This window comes from Pollicipes pollicipes, unplaced genomic scaffold (genome assembly GCF_011947565.3).
Source record: "Pollicipes pollicipes isolate AB1234 unplaced genomic scaffold, Ppol_2.1 Scaffold_5282;HRSCAF=6240_pilon_pilon_pilon, whole genome shotgun sequence".
NCBI classification, from domain to species: domain Eukaryota; kingdom Metazoa; phylum Arthropoda; class Thecostraca; order Pollicipedomorpha; family Pollicipedidae; genus Pollicipes; species Pollicipes pollicipes.
In genome coordinates, this window is record NW_023596651.1 from 100,437 (window position 1) to 114,890 (window position 14,454).

At 50.0% G+C, this 14,454-nt stretch overlaps 3 non-coding genes across 3 annotated transcripts; 1 reads left to right on the top strand and 2 right to left on the bottom strand.

The window, feature by feature from the left end:
* Positions 1-3,776: 3,776 nt before the first annotated feature.
* TRNAE-CUC (transfer RNA glutamic acid (anticodon CUC)) lies at positions 3,777-3,848 on the bottom strand. Its single transcript has one exon. It is a non-coding gene; the product is annotated as a tRNA-Glu (tRNA).
* A 4,822-nt stretch (positions 3,849-8,670) lies between these two features.
* Positions 8,671-8,742, top strand: TRNAE-CUC (transfer RNA glutamic acid (anticodon CUC)). Its single transcript has one exon. It is a non-coding gene; the product is annotated as a tRNA-Glu (tRNA).
* Positions 8,743-9,817: 1,075 nt separating this feature from the next.
* Positions 9,818-9,889, bottom strand: TRNAE-UUC (transfer RNA glutamic acid (anticodon UUC)). Its single transcript has one exon. It is a non-coding gene; the product is annotated as a tRNA-Glu (tRNA).
* Between the last annotated feature and the right edge of the window lie 4,565 nt (positions 9,890-14,454).

A 14,454-nucleotide genomic window follows, 5' to 3' on the forward strand; every position in this document is an offset into this window, starting at 1 on the left:
GCTTGTAGCGCTCCACACATTGTGCTAGATATGATCCCAAACCATTCACTACGATGGTCGCACATCTGCACGTCGTGTAGCTCTTGCAGTTCCCAATTCTGGTAAAATACTGTGCCGTCTCTCTACATTTTTGGATGGCAGCGTTCTCAATCGTACTCGATCCTTGGAAGTTTTTGGAGAAGGAGCAGCTGGTGTCTTACGAGCAGGTGACTCATCTTTACTGATCGTTGCGCCTGATCTGGTCTTACATCCTTGACGCTGGCTCAGGAGTCTCATATTCATCCTTTGGTCGTAGCTCATTAAAGCGCTCCGTTGTTGGCACAAGCCCATTCTCCCCGGATTAGCTTCTTCCGGATAAAGGTCAAAAGAGCATGCATATCGTTTGCAGTTTGTTATTTTTTCATCACCATTTCTCCAAGTTTAAAGCCTTCATCTCGCGGCATCCCACGCTGCGGCGAGCTGGAGCTCGCGAGCGCTTGCGTAGTGCTCAAACTCGGGGAGAGCAATCACGTTTAACTTCAGATACGACGTTTGTGTTGGGAGCTTGTCTGGTAAAACTTTCTCCGCCTCATCCAGGTCGTCTGTGACGATTGCAGTCGGTGGCAAGGTACCTGACACCTAAGAGAAGAAGCTTTTGAGTTACTTCGTCTGGTGCAATGGGTTTATGTGCTTCAGCTTCCAGCCATCCTCAGATTTTCCGAAGAGATGAAGCAGGTGGTCAACGGGCGTGATGTTAGCTAAGCCTGCACCGCTCACATACGCGCGATTCAGCAGCGTCATTTCCTGCAAAACGCACGTTCATACTTACCGCCAACAACTTGGCTCGTCCGCGTACAACACACCAGCATACAATATCGCTTGAGATCCTCGTGTCAACGGGCCATCTCACCCAGTCTCGACCCGTGACCTCACAATCGATAAAGACATTCTTGTCAGCTGAGTCGGCACAGCAGAAGACGGAATCTGCTTTACTAAATCCAACAGCCTTTGGCAACACGTTCCAGGGTCGATTCAGCACATAAAGCGCCACAGGCCTGGCACAGCGAGAGGAAGGGTCGGTACAGTAGACGGCAGATGTCACGGTCGGTATAGCCGACGATGGGGTCCGATCAACAGACGGTGCGGTCAGACGGTCGCAGAGTCATACACATGGTTAAAACAGCTGTGGTTGATCACTTAGTGCAAAACCACCCCGTATCACCGCACCATGCCTCGCATCCAATAATGGCGACTTTACCAATTTTTGTCATCATTACAACCCTTTCAAATACCGCTTCGGTTTGTCGTACTGACACGGGTTTCTGGAAACCGGCGACGCGTGTAAGTAAACTGTCAGCTCGATGAAATGTAAATATTCGAGAGTGTAACCAAACAGGTGATAGTGGTTGCATTCAAAGTTAAGAGGGGCATCAGAAATTTTCCGATCCGGGTTAGCCGGGAAGATATATGCAATCTGTTCTCGCGTGATGTCGGCAAGATTACTTTTCGGAATAACTTTTCAGCATATGCAAGAACTCGAAACTGAAACTTTCCGACAAACGCTAAAGCGGGTGTTTCAAATTTGTATGAGATTTAAATTAAATGACCATCATGAATGTCAGTGGGTGCATTTCATAACCCTACCTTTCTTAAGGCCTAAAACCCTCCAGTATCTGAGCTGCACGCCCGCGAACATGCGCAGACTATTGGGTCGATTTCTATTGGCTCTCAACCAATGTTGCGTAAGCTATGCAAAATTCTAACACGGTTTGGTTATTTGGAATATAGTCTGTCTGGCCAGCAATGATCACTTCAGTGCTACGGGATGAAGGACACTGGGTAATGATGGGGCAGGACATGTTCCAGGCGCGCCGATCGCTGAGCGTTAGCCTCGCAGCGACCCTGATGTGGGGAATGCGCTTAGTGCCCGGTCAGGGCTGCCTCTGCACGGGCCTCTCAGCCCACTCGTAACGGACGCATGTAGCCTGCCACAGACAGGCGGGGCGTCGCCACGACGCAGGGTGAAACAGGAAAGAGAATGGAAGTGTTCCATATTCCAGTGCGGTTTGGTTATTCGTATTAGAGCCAATTTGGCCAGGAATCTATCATTTCAAGGCAATGAGATGAAGGGGAATGAATAACGGTGGGGTAGGACTACATGCTGGCTGGGGGCCAACCGCCGCGCCTATCCCCGCACAGAGACCCCTCTGTGGGGTGTGCGCCAGTCGCACGGCCGGGGTGCCCCACCCTCTCGTGCTCTTCAAATTTGGGTGCGAGGCGGGTGCGGGCATTTAAAATCAAAAAACGGTAGCTGCAGACACTACCCAATGCTTTTATTAGGCTTAATTTGTGGTGAGGTTTCGTCAGAGTGTTTTTTTAGAATATGCTACAAGAGTGGGACAGCCGTTTTGAGGACGCTGAGAGCCTGTGCAGCGAATGACCACGTTTGGCACGCGACTTTTCTTTCCCAACGCAAAATATCTCGACTCTATCCAAGACCTATATTATACTTCTTCCTCTTGGAATTCAGGACTTTTGTTTCCAGCATTAATCAGATAACCACTTCTTTGCGCTCTAAGCCTTCATTTGTTGACCAAAAGCTTAACATGGATGTCCATTCGCATCACGGAAAAGAAAAGCATCTAGGGTTAAGGCATCGGTGACAATTTATGTAGAACATTTGTCTTGCATATTTTCGCAGGTGTGTAAGGCCAAAAGTAGCGTTCTTTCTCACGCTCTTGTCTGAAGTTGCACTTAAGTGTCATATTTTATACTGGTTTGCAGTGTTTTTTCATCGTTCTCTTAGAAACCGCAAACCAGAAGCATACGTCCGCCACTGAGATCAGTCTTGTGCAATATTAAGACTTACATGCTCATGCATGCTCCGTGCATTCATATTTGAGGTCATGGAGAAACCTGAGTGCGCGCACATAGCTGTAAACAAGTTCTAATTGCTTTGGAAAGTTCGGCAAATCAATGTATTCACGTAAAGGGCAGCCAACTTCTAAACCTGTTTATTGTCTGCAGCGCAATGGTCAGACGCCAAGTGATGGACACAGCACAAATTCAGACGCCCTTGACGGACAATGAACTTCTTGGACTACAAAGACGAACAGTATCGGTCCTTGAAGGCCTTTCCGTGAATGCACCTTCTCCTGCTTGGTCCATGAGCTAGGATACACGGTTCTGACCGGTGAGGCCAGGGTTTGAGTCCCGGTGCGGATGTGAAGGTTGTGTCTTGTTGGGGAATAGGTCTTAAGCCTGCATTTGCCCGAACTAACAAGCTCTTTCCTAGGCCGCCGGCACTCTGCCCCTTGTAATGCGATACACTGGTATGGTAGGCATCTGCCATGTGAGGAAACCATGCTTCACTTGTGACAACCACATTCTAGAAGCAGGTACAATATGCTTGCAAAATGGTACGAAGTGCCACTGTGCCACTACATACCTCTATGGGTTTGGCTTTATGTGTTATCCGCTGCAAACAACCAAGGCATAGGACTTCAGTAGCAAAGGGTGTGCTCGTCGCAATCGACCATTGTAACACCCTGTTGATACATTGCACATGTTTATAGAATGCAATTTTCATAGATTAAGCATGGCTTCCTGACACGGTAGATTTGGACAATGATAGCAGGTGCCCAACGTGCCGGAGTATTAAACTACAATGGGCAGAGTGATGTCAGTTTGACACAAGCACGTTCCTGCAAATACAGAATACAATTACCATATAAATCACAACAAGACAACGCGTTTCATTTCCGTGCTGGTGTGCGCACAGAAAACAGGCACCTTATTTCCCGCACCGGGAATCGAACCCGGGCCTCACGGGTGAGAGCCGTGTATCCTAGCCACTAGACCATGCGGGAGGCGAGTCGTTCATGATGGCCTATGAAGACTTCCCTGCACGTTTTTCCGCTCCCATAAGGACATCACTTGATGGCAGTCTTGATAATGCGCATGACGTAATGCAATGGCGGACATTTCTTCTAAACTGCGGTTTCAAAAAGAACAACGTGATGGAAACAACTACAAACCAGTAAGTGTGCAACTGGGTGCATCATCAGTAGCAAAACCAAGTGAGAGAAATAAACTGCTTGGCGCAGGAGTCCAAAAGTACACGGCATTGCTAAAGTTCTTACCAAAAGCTTAACTTTCGTGACGCGCGAGCCGATAGAAATGTCGCCGTGACGAGACGCCCGGCATTGCAGTCACCCGATGCTGAGTGCCGCTCGCTGCCGCAGGTAACACCAAGCCGTGGGCAGTAGGCGATACAAAATGCTGTTGCGTTTGGAAACGATGCCACCGAGTATTTCTTAAACCGTCGTACGAGAATGCCCCGGTCTAACGTCCAATGTGCGGATCAAACAATGCGCGATTGATTGCCCTATGGTGGAAAATTTATGTACTGTTGAGTAGGAACTCGTACGAGTATGTTGGTTAGTATTGCTTTAGACTTTCACTTCTCTAAGACAACACAAGTGATGGAAACATGACCATGCAGAGCATATGGCTCAGAATATGTTATCTGGTGGACAACCCAATACATATAGCAAGTTCTGCGGTCTGTACAATGGACGTAGGGAGAAGCGGGAAGGCAGGGTGACCCTACACACATCTTGCTCCTTGCCGAGCCTGCGTTTTCGATGCGCCGTCCCAAACAGCAGCTGTTCACAGACTGGTGACCCAGAAGGCATGTTGGCGGAGATCGCACAGTAGCAGAAATACCTTTGCAACTGTGCTCCGCATGTTGCTCAATCTCCAGCTCCAGCCCCAGATGTCCTCGGCAGTGCGGCGCTGGTCGCACTCCTTGTGTGAACCAGATATGGCCATATTGCCAGTGGAGTTGCCACTTTGTTCCGCAGCTCACAGTCGCTGGGCTTTGCGGTGGGGGCTGTGTGACTGGTCCATGCCAGGGGTCATGTTGGTGAACCTCACGGTCCAGAAGTTTTTCGCTGAGATGGTGAAGACCCTGGGCTGAAGAAGACCCTTGATTCGCTGCTCACGAGCGGCGCGACGATCGCAACCACCTGTTCGCGGACCATGCGGTTCTCATCCCTACACCACTGTCCAGCAGCAGCTTTCCTGGACGGACCTAGCACCCGCTACGCTTGAGGACTGGCTGCACCCTGGCCTATGTGCGCTGCGGCAGCCTGCGGAATAGCACGATGCTCTGGAACAGGCTGCATATGCCACAGTCGCATCTGCTGTTCTGCCGGATGGCGGACCACACCGGCACGTAGTGGCCAACCACGCACTGGACGAGGCCCTTGAGAGCGCTGCTGGAGGTTTCGATAGAGATGTAAACTAGGAGCAGGCGAGTGGCCAGTGTCAACCATTCGAGAGCAAAAGCAAATATATTAGAACAATTTGTTGCGAACTGAGCATTATATCGTGCACAAATTATTGCGCCTCTAAAGTGCATGTAATCATGCATATATCCAGAATCCTTAAATGTGACAGAATGGATATCAACAAATACACAAGTAAACATGAACCAACAAGCAAATAATACGAAATACTATGACACATTGTAAGATAATAAGTGAGTGCCTAACAGGAAGCACATTAAATATCAATTGATACATGATAACGTTTAAACACGCATTGTTATAACTTCGAAGAAAATGCGTTTTCATATTTACCTGACATGGTTCAATGGTCCGATTCGCCGCTGGGCAGCCACGTCTCGGACAGAGCCGTTTTGAGCACCGGAGACCAGAAAGTAGAGCAGCTGCTAGTTGGTGCTCAGCCGCTGAATGAGGTCGACCAGCAGGTTTGGCACGTGTCTCGGTATAAGCATGAATGCCACAACGTTCCTCTCCCCGACCTCTCCGGCGCAGGTCGTGCCGATGGGCAAACAAAATCGATCCCGTGGTCGTGCCGTCCAATCTCAGAAGCAGATGGAGGAGGTTCAGCTGGTTGCCGCGCAGCTGGCAGATGAACCAGTGTACGGTTGGCTCGGTGGCCAGCTCAAACAGCCGGAACACGGCGCCTATCGTCTCGGCGTTGACGGCCGTGCCATCGCAGCCGAGCACATTGATGTGAGCGTCGCACTGCGTGCTCACGGAGTGTAGATCGTTGAGCAAGTGCAGGGCGAGGCCGGACTCGAACGTAAAATGAGTCATGTAGCGACTGCTTGGCCCAGCAATGACAACCACGTATGTCTCGGCGGCATTCGCTTGGCTACGCGTGATTGATGTAGCTCCTGCTTTCGCCTGCCTTCGGCCGTCGGAGAAGAGGATGGTCAAACCTGACTCGTGGATTGCTTCAGCATTTTGACGAGCCGTCTCCTTTCTCGCTATGTCTATTGCGCAGCATATCTTCTAGGGATCCATGATGTTTGATTTCAAATAGCCAGTCCGTCTCTGCTGTCTTGTAAGAAGGCATTACTGATAGCAGCAGCGGCCCAGTTAGAGCCACCGTAGCTGCCAACCGCCAAAGCGGTGTTAGTCATATCGTTTCCTTACGATCTACAGTGACAGCGGTTTCAACACGAACGAACAATCGGCGTCGTCGCCACCGTTTACCATGTACGGAACCGTGTAGGAATCTGTGCTCTGCCGAGTCGCCAGCGCTGAGACCACTTGGTTCCGGAGCAGGTTTGAGTTCAGCACCAGCAGCCAGCGCTGGCTCAGCAGGCGGCGCGAGCTCAGCAGTCGGCGGGGAAGGCGACTCAGGCTCAGCAGCAGAAGGTAACGTCCTCTTGATACACTGTGCAGACAAGTGGGCATGGAAAGCTGCGCTGAGGTATGCACTTGAATTTCACGACATCGACAAGCTTGTTGAATTTCTCGGTGGCGGCGTTGCTGTGTTTCTCTCTGTCTTCCCTTGATTTCTTACTGATAGCTCTGTTGAGATGAAAGCAATCCCTCTTCATCAATTTTGTCCCTTATCATGAACAGGGATCGCCACATTGGTCCACAGTTCCCTGATTTCTCCCGGCGCGGTCTTGAGGATATCGTTAGTGAGATTCCTCTTCGATTCGCTCAACAGCCTGATGTAGCTCATGGCCTTCCTGTAGTCAGCAGTTGGTGGTGTGACAGTGGGGCCGGGTGGCCTACCACAAAAATATTTTGTGCGCGACCGTGTAGCCTTGGGCATGTTTATGCAAGTATTTGATCGAAGGAATTTTCTATTACCGGAAAACTAAACTAATAAGCCCATAGCGCCCACAAAACAAGCATATTAATTGCAAATCAACATGACTATCATGCAGTAGCGATCGCAAACTTACGACCTACTCCGATCTACTGGACCATTCTCATAACTGCACAGCTTTGGGTTTTACAAAAATGTAATGGTCTTTAATAAAAAGCCAGTTTAAAGCTGTTTGGTAATGTTTTGCGCCGCTCTTCATAACATGCATTTCATACGTAATTCACCAGGTACCAGTAGTGTGGAAAGCGGGAAGTTTGAGGCTTGTTGGAGGATGACACCAGTGCGTAAAATAGTTGGCGCTAGTATCGACCACGACGTTTTTAGTGCATCAAGGAAAAACTGCCCTTGCGTCACGAATATCAACAGTGATGCGGTGCGAAAGACCTGAAAGCTCATCATTAATCCGTGTGCCAAGGAAAAACTTTGTCTCAGTTGGTTCAAGAGATTCACCCCCTTGATGACACACACTAATGTGCAACCAACGTACAACTTGAAACAGCAGTGACAGAGACAAGGTAGTATTTGGCCTTACACACCTGAGAAATTGCACCTGACAAATAAACTTCCCATGTTTTTATGCCTTAGTACGCGTTCAGGTAGGGGTCAATTTGACTCCGCCCGGAGGTTTTCCAAAATGATTTCCGAACGATGCGGCGTAGCCGCACGAAATGTTGTACAGCTGTAGGGAATAGAAAAACAGATCTTTTGACGCACAAATTATATTTACCTTGCAAGTTCTCTGCCCTATGGTAGGTCAAAAGTAGGCCAAGGCCGTCAGCGAAGGGCATTTCCAGGTAATTGTAGAAAATGATCTAGCAACGAAATGTTGGGGGAAGCCATACTCATCTGAAACAAATTCTTGGACAAAATACCAGCCCAAGTTGTAATAACACAAATTCCATTGACCTAGGAATAAGAATAAAAGTCAGACCGAGGTCAAAACTGACCTGCATCATTTATCAGGAGTTTGGGTTATGAGGCAGTTTCTAGTGCTTTTTCTGGTGAATTTATTTGGAACAATGACTGCGTAGCCATCTTCTGCGTAGCCATCTTCTGCTTAGCCATCGGCCTGTTTAAGCGTCAGGAAAGGTCAATGACCTAAAGTCGTGCAGGTCAACGTGTTGTTTGTAGGGGCACACCGTCTTAAGTGACTGGGATCTTCCGCATTTTTTTCCAGTAAGAGCAAACAAGAGAGATTGGTGGAGTCTGCCATTTCAACAACAGCATTCAAATATGACGCATCCGTTCCATCTCTCTGAATGAAAGAGCAGGTGCCGCAGGCAGTGGGCAGGTGCACATGTCAATTATAATTTTAACGCAGCTGGTAATCTGGCATGAAATTAGTTGCGCATGTCATACTGGTTTGCAGTTGCTTGCAACACCTTGTTGTCTTTGAAACCGCAATTTATAAGAATATGTCCGTCATTGCATTGCGCCTTGCGCATTATCAAGACTACAACCAAGTGATGTCCTTGTGGGAGCGGAAAGGCGTGCAGGGAGCTCTTCATAGGCCATCCTGGACAACTCGGCTCCCGCATGGTCTAGTGGCTAGGATAAACGGCTCTCACCCGTGAGGCCCGGGTTCGATTCCCGGTGCGGGAAATAAGGTGCTTGTTTTCTGTGCGCACACCAGCACGGAAATGGAGCGCGTGGTCTTGTTGTGATTTATATGGTAATTGTGTTCTGTATTTGCAGGAACGTGCTTGTGTCAAACTGACGTCACTCTGCCCTTTGTAGTTTAATACTCCGGCACGTTAGGCACCTGCTAGCATTGTCCAAATTTGCGGTGTCAGGAAGCCATGCTAAATCTATGAAAATTGCATTCTATCAACATGTGCAATGTATCAACATTGTGTTTCAATGGTCCAAAGTGACGAGCCCACTATTTCTTCTGAAGTCCCCTGCCTGGGTTGCTTTCAGCGGATAAGACATAAGGCTAAACCCATAGTGGTATGTAGTGGCACAGCGGCACTTCGTACCACTTTGTAAGCATATTGTACCTGCTTCTAGAATGTAGTTGTCACAAGTGAAGCATTGTTTCCTGACATGGCAGATGCCTACCAGACCAGTATATCGCATTACAAGGGGCAGAGTGCCGGCGGCCTATGAAAGAGCCTGTTAGTTCGGGCAAATGCAGGCAACACTTAAGACCTATGCCCCAACAAGACACAACCTTCATATCCGCACCGGGACTCAAACAATGGCCTCACCGGTCAAAGCCTTGCATCCTAGCCCATGAACAAGCAAGAGGAGGTGCATTCACGGAAATGCCTCCAAGTTGTCCATCTTTGTAGTCCAAGAAGTTCATTGTCCACCAATCGCGTCGGAATGATGTAAATGCCCCCCCCCCCCCCCGCCCGACCCCCCCCCCCCCAGCTAAATCATGTGCTGCACACAATAAACAGGCTGGGAAGTCGGCTGCCCCTCACGAGAATCTATTGATTTGCCAGCTTTGCAAAGCAATTAGAACTTGTTCTTATCTATGTGCGCGCACTCAGCTTCCTCCATGACATCCAATATCACACACGGAGATTGTCCCTCGGGACATAGTTGAATGGTTGTTCGGCGAATTCATATCGTTAGTAGATAAGTGTTGTCATCATATGAATGGTGCCTAAGTTGTCGGTCTCAATTCTACGCCCTGTGCTGGGGAGCACGCTGAAAACGCCTGCTCTATTTCCCGCACCGGGAATCGAACCCGGGCCTCACGGGTGAAAGCCGCGTATCCTAGCCACTAGACCATGCGGGAGCACGGGTTTGAAGGGAAGGCCTCTAAAGGCCTCTCTGTGCGCCTTTTAACTACACTAAAAACGTTGCTGGATGTAAGTCTTAATATTGCACAAGACGGAACGCAATGGCGGACATATGCTTCTAGATTGCGGTTTCTAAAAGAGCGATGAAAAAACACTGCAAACCAGTATAAAATATCACGCTAAAGTGCAACTTGAGAGAAAGCGTGAGAAACAACGCTACCTTTGGCCTAACACACCTGCAAAAATATGTATGACAAGTGTTCTGCATAAGTTGTCACACATGCCTTAACGTTACATGCTTTTCTTTTCGGTGATGCGAATAGACATCCATGTTAAGATTTTGGCAAACAAATGGCGGCTTATAGCGCAAAGAAATGCTCATCTGATAAGTGCGGGAAACAAATAGTCCTGAAGTCCAAGAAACAGAAGAAGTATAAGATAAATCCTGGGCAGAGTCGAGCATGGACGGATTTAGCCTGGAGTTTTGGAGGGGGGGGGGGGGGGGGGGGATAAGCGTTCGTCTCCAGCTGGGTCGTGTGCGATCCGAGGTCCATTGCACTTATGAAACACGACGTTTGCGCCGAATAGGACTAAGCCGCGTCAACAAGCGTTTTGTTTTGGTATTCAAATCGCTGCCAACATTTCTGCATGTAGTCTTGCCCCACCGTTATTCATTTCCCTTCATCCCATTGCCCTGAAATGATAGATTTCTGACCGAATTGGCTCTAATACGAATAACCAATCCGTACTAGAATATGCGACACTTCTATCCTCTCTCCTGTTTCACCCTGCGTCCTGGCGACGCAGGGGTAAAAATCGCCATTATTGGATACGAAGCATGGTGCAGTAGTACGGACTGGTGCTGCATTTGGTGACCAGCCACAGCTGTTTTAACCATGGGTATGACTTTGCGACGCACTAACCAACGTCTTGAACTCAATTTATGGGAAAGAACGGCTTAGAAACATTCGAAAAGGCTTATTGAAAACCCGTATTGTGGTGCCATTCAGCACATAATGGTGATGTCACCGTTGGATTGGTAGACCTATCCCGACTGGGCTCCGACCCCCCCCTCCCCCCCTCTTCATCTGACCCCACCCAGCTTGTAAAGCAAAGGGTACCTCGATGCTGGACGAACTGGTGGTGCAATTGCACGAACCAACAAATACACTCTTGCCGCCGAAGTGACCGAATATTACCGGACTGTTCTTTCGTGGTGTATTGATACCACCGTACGTTGTACGGACCCCGCCGCCTTTTGCACTGACCCCACCGTCTGTTGTACGGACCACACTGCCTGCTTTACGAAACCCACCGTCTGTTGCACGGACCCCACCGCCTGCTGTAAGGACCTCACCGCCTGTTGTTCGGGGCCATCACCTGCTGTAAGGACCCCGCCTCCTGTTGAACGGACCCCACCCCTGCTGTACGGGCCGCACCGTCTGCTGTGGGGATCCCGCCGCCTGTTGTGCGGACCGCACCGTCTGTTGGTCGGACCCCATCGTCGGCTATACCGACCGTGCCATCTGCCGTCTACTGTGCCGACCCTTCCTCTCGCTGTGCCAGGCCTGTGGCGCTTTATGTGCTGCACGGACCCTGCAACGTGTTACCAAATGCTGTTGGATTTAGTAAAGCAGATTCCATCTTTTGCTGTGCCGACTTAGCTGACAAGAATGTCTTTATCGACGGTGAGATCACGGGTCGAGACTGGGTGATGATGGCCCGTTGACACGAGGATCTCAAGCGATATTGTATGCTGGTGCGTTGTACGCGGACGAGCCAAGTTGTTGGCGGCAGGGATGAACGTGAGTTTTACAGGAAAGTGCGTTGCTGAATAACGTGGATGTGAGCGGTGCAGACATAGTTAACGTCACGCCTGTTGACCACCTGCTTCATCTCTTCGGAAAATCTGAGCAGGGCTGGAAGATGAAGCCAACAAACGGATTGCGCCAGGGAAAGCAACTCAAAAACTTCTTCCCTTAGGTGTCAGGTACCTTGCCACCGACTGCAATTGTCACAACTGAGGATGAGGCGGAGAAAGTTTCGCTAGACAAGCTCCCAACACACACGTCGTTTCTGAAGTTAAACGTGATTGCTCTCCCCGAGTTCGAGCACTTCACAAGCGTTCGCAAGCCCCAGCTCGCCGTAGAGTGGGATGCCGCGACGTGAACCCTTTAAACTTGGAGATCTCGTGATGAAAGGATGACAAACCTCAAACGATATGCATGCTCATTTGACCTTAATCCGGAAGAAGCTAGTCCGGGCAGGATGCGCTTCTGCCAAAAACGGAGCACTTTAATGAGCTACGACCGAAGGCTGAACAGGAGATTCCGGAGCTAGCCTCAAACATGTGGGACCAGATCATGCGCAGCGAGCAGCAAAGATGAGACAACTGCTCGCAGGACATCTGCTGTTCTTCCCCAGAAACTTCCAAGGATCGTGTACGATTAAGAACGCTGCCATACAAGAATGTAGAGAGATCGCACAGTCTTTTACCAGAATTAGGAACCGCAAGAGCCACACGACGTGCAGATCTGCGACCATCTTAGCGAATGGTTTGTGATCATATCTAGCACAATGGGTGGAGCGCTACCGGCGTCGCTTTGCTTCACATGGAGGTAACCAGACTGCTCTATCATGCTGTATTGCTCCCACCGTACGTTTTACGGACCCCCGCCCCTGTTGTTCAGACCCAACTCCTGTTGCACGGGCCCCACCGCCTGCTGTACGGATCCCGCCGCCGCTGTTCCCATCCGACGGGCGACATCGCAGACATTTTTTAAGGTTCTGGTCTGGATTTAAATCTGAATCTTACCATTCTACGCAAGTCTGTATCCACGGCCGTGTTTGGCCAGCTGGGAGACGGCGATAGAAGGAAACGGACCTCCGACATGACGCTCTGGTCGGAAACTCGATTCAGGCCATATTCAGCAAAAGTTCGCAGAAACAAAGCACCAAGTCCGTGAACAAAATAGAATAGATTACCTATGGACAGGTTTCCGATCGCAAAGTGCTGACTTAGATGGAAGCAGCGGACAAAAGATGCGCAGGCCGCAAACTTGTTTTGAGGGATAGTCTATTGCTGATGCTCATGGCTAAAAGCAGACCACTAGGTGGTGGCTCACCAAACTGTATTGGGAATGAACCAAGATCGGCCTGGCGTGTATTGCGGTTAAGTGAGCGATTGGCGGCAGGGCATGAAGGGGACTTAACCGTAAGACGTGGAGACATGAAACATTGGGGAGGCTGCATGTCGTGTCGTGTCCCGTTGTTACCAGTGGCGTCTGTATGTGTGTCTCACGTGCGGGTCAGTGGTGTCACGTGCTGCCAACTATATTTTCTTCTCTTTCGCGCCCACCCCTGGATGTTGAACTTCTCCTGCCATTTTCGTTGAGCATGATAAGCGACCTGGACTCAATCGTGCGCGTTTTTAGCTGAATGTTATGCATCCGTGCGAGAAAGGTCAGAAAAGAAACACAAATAGAGTACAAATTTGCACGGCACACCATGCTTGGAGAGGATGGCTTGAAACCCCACGCACGTAGCCCGCTCTGAAGTACGCTCGTTCTCCGCTGGGCGAAAAGCGAGGATGGACCTGTGCAACCTAGGAAACGACTGGTAATTGTGAATTAATATACTTGTAGGCTTGATCTCATTTTGACAATAATATCACGGTGTTACGTATGCTCACCTCGAATGGAAGATAAGGATAACGGGGTCAATTCGGGCTTTTTGGATAAACTTTCCCTGCGAGGCGTGTACGGGTTTTCAAATGTGAGGCGGGTGCGGCTATTCAAAGTCTAAAAATGCCACCTAAAGGCACTACTCACTTCCATTATTAGACTAACCGGTCCTGAGGTTCCACCATCGTATGTTCTTGAACTATGCTCCAAGAGTGAGGCAATCCTTTTTGGGACGCTGAAAGTCTCTTAAGTGGCTGACCTCATTTGGGACGTGCCTTTGCTTTCATAGTTCAGAATATCCCTACCCTGTCCAGGACCCATGTCCGAGAACGCCAACCACGACGGGTCTGGGTCTCACCCTGACACACGAGTGGGCCCGTCCTCTCGTGGGTCTGTTTCAGTTGAGGAGTCCAGCCGGCTGCCCATCTTGCCCATCTTGCAGCGCTTTCTCTCCCAACTACCATCCCTTCACCTGTTGTCAGCAGTGACAACAATACTTCCCCTTCCGGCCGCCAGGCGTTCGGACGCGACCATAAAGCTGGCTATGGCGGCCCTGTAATACTTCCAGACGTCGCCGCCAGAGGAGCGCGTGTTCGGAGGACGGTCCTCGGACCGTCCGCCGCCGGGACGCGCGGTGAGAGGGTAAGCCTCGTCCGAGGAGCGGTCAGACATGCTAACTATCCGAGGAGGATGGTCCGAATGAGGCTCAGCTAGGCCGGAGATGCCGATGTGACTGCAGCTGGGAGAGGAGCTGGAGCCGGGAGGGGATCGGAGCACCTGGCTCCCGCTCCTGGGGGCTGTCCAGCGCTACCACACGTGAACTGCGACGCGACCGCACTGGTGATACGGTACTGGGGTTCGGGCGTACTGCTGATGGG